This window comes from Saprolegnia parasitica (genome assembly GCF_000151545.1).
Source record: "Saprolegnia parasitica CBS 223.65 unplaced genomic scaffold supercont2.1, whole genome shotgun sequence".
Classification (NCBI taxonomy): domain Eukaryota; phylum Oomycota; class Saprolegniomycetes; order Saprolegniales; family Saprolegniaceae; genus Saprolegnia; species Saprolegnia parasitica.
The window spans coordinates 163,946-165,606 of record NW_012156395.1 but is presented as its reverse complement, the minus strand read 5'-3'; the positions used below and the strand labels follow the sequence as shown (position 1 = coordinate 165,606).

Sequence of the window (1,661 nt, the reverse complement as noted above, 5' to 3'; positions counted from 1 at the left end):
AATATGGAAAGTGCGTAAAAAGTGGTAAGAAAATCAGGCAGTGTGAAAAGTGGTATTTGTGCGTAATTAAATTAGTAGAAAAATGTTCTGGAGCGTTTTTTGTGGTGGATATGAAGAAGGGTGCATTGTAAATGCGTAGAAAATCGTTTTATGTTTTTCGAGCGGGAAAAGTGGCGCATAGGCGTATAAAGTGGCGATTTATAGGCAGGGCGCCCCAGGGGGTCAAGAAAGCCCCTATAGCTCAGTGGTAGAGCGCCTGCTTCGTAAGCAGAAGGTCGGTGGTTCGATCCCGCCTGGGGGCTTACTTTTAGCTCATTTCGGCTCTCGGAGCTTTTTTTTACGATTTGATTGCATTTTTCGCGATTTGTTTGCATTTTTATTAAAATCCATTTTTAATGTTCATGTCGCCCATTCCCTACCAATCTCCTACTCCCACATTCATACTACTCATGCTCTACGTCGCACATATTTCTACAAAGCTATCCCGGGTCTCAAAGCATTTTTCACGATTTGTTAGCATTCGTTTTTATTAAATTCATTTTAAATGTTTATGGCGCTCATTCATACCAATCTCCTACTCCCACCTTCATACTACTACTCCTCTACGCCGTACGTATTTTTCCATAGCGTTCCCGCGTCTCAAAGCATTTTTCGCGATTTGTTAGCATTTGTTTATATTAAACTCGTTTTAAATGCTCATGTCGCTCATTCCCCACCAATCTCCTACTCCCATCTCCATACAACTCATGCTCTACGTCGCACAGATTTTTGCAGAGTTTTTCGCATGCGTTCAAGCCTTCAGTGAGCACTCTTTGCACGAACCAGAGAAGATTCTAAATGTCTTAATTTCGAAACTTCTAGACGTTTCTTGGCCACGACAAATTGTATCTGATTTATTGGGACCCCTAAGAAAGCACCCCATCGAATATCAAAGCCATTCGCGAAGGCTGTGGAATTATGCAAAAATGGAGAAAATGGTCTCGAGATGTCTTATTGTCCAACTATTTGCTTCACAATATGAGGATCTACGCGTGCTAAATTGTGCATATTTGTGACGCTAAATAACATTGAAATATAGTACTCTGACGCAAGATATCGTTGTTCTACGACTCTTCTGAGGATATCTTGGTGCAGCGTAGGATAAAAGGTAGTCCGATTGGTGAATATACCATAGCCTGCAGCTGCTTCATTTTTGTATTTTATTTTAGCAAAACTTCCGATTATTTGATATTTTAGCGATTTTTCGTCCTTTGCCACACCGCGCAAACAAAAATAAAACGGGTCCTCGAGCGACCAAATGACACTTTGAAATGAAGTCGCCCATACTTTGCATGTTGATTCAGCACATAAACAGGGGCTACAAAACACTGTGTTTCGTAGGCATTGGCAACGTATATCGCTAGGTATGAACGATTGAACTTTTGCGAGAACAAGAAAATATCATTTTTGAGAGGTCAGTGCTCGCGGGGGAGTGCCCGGGCCGATCTGACCAAGATTTGTAGTGGTAGCACACGAGCTATTGTTTGAAAAGAAATCATAAATGTTGGACTTACTTCGTCCCAGGGGTCCCTATGAACGTCTATATTCCCACTATAGAAAGTAAAAAATGTCGTAAATGCCATTAAGCGTAAATAAAGTAGGAAAATGGTGCTGTCGAGTAT

The 1,661-nt window shown here is 41.2% G+C and overlaps 1 non-coding gene across 1 annotated transcript; it reads left to right on the top strand.

The window, feature by feature from the left end:
• Positions 1–230: 230 nt before the first annotated feature.
• SPRG_30000 lies at positions 231–302 on the top strand. The gene has a single exon. It is a non-coding gene; the product is annotated as a tRNA-Thr (tRNA).
• The last annotated feature ends 1,359 nt before the right edge of the window (positions 303–1,661 follow it).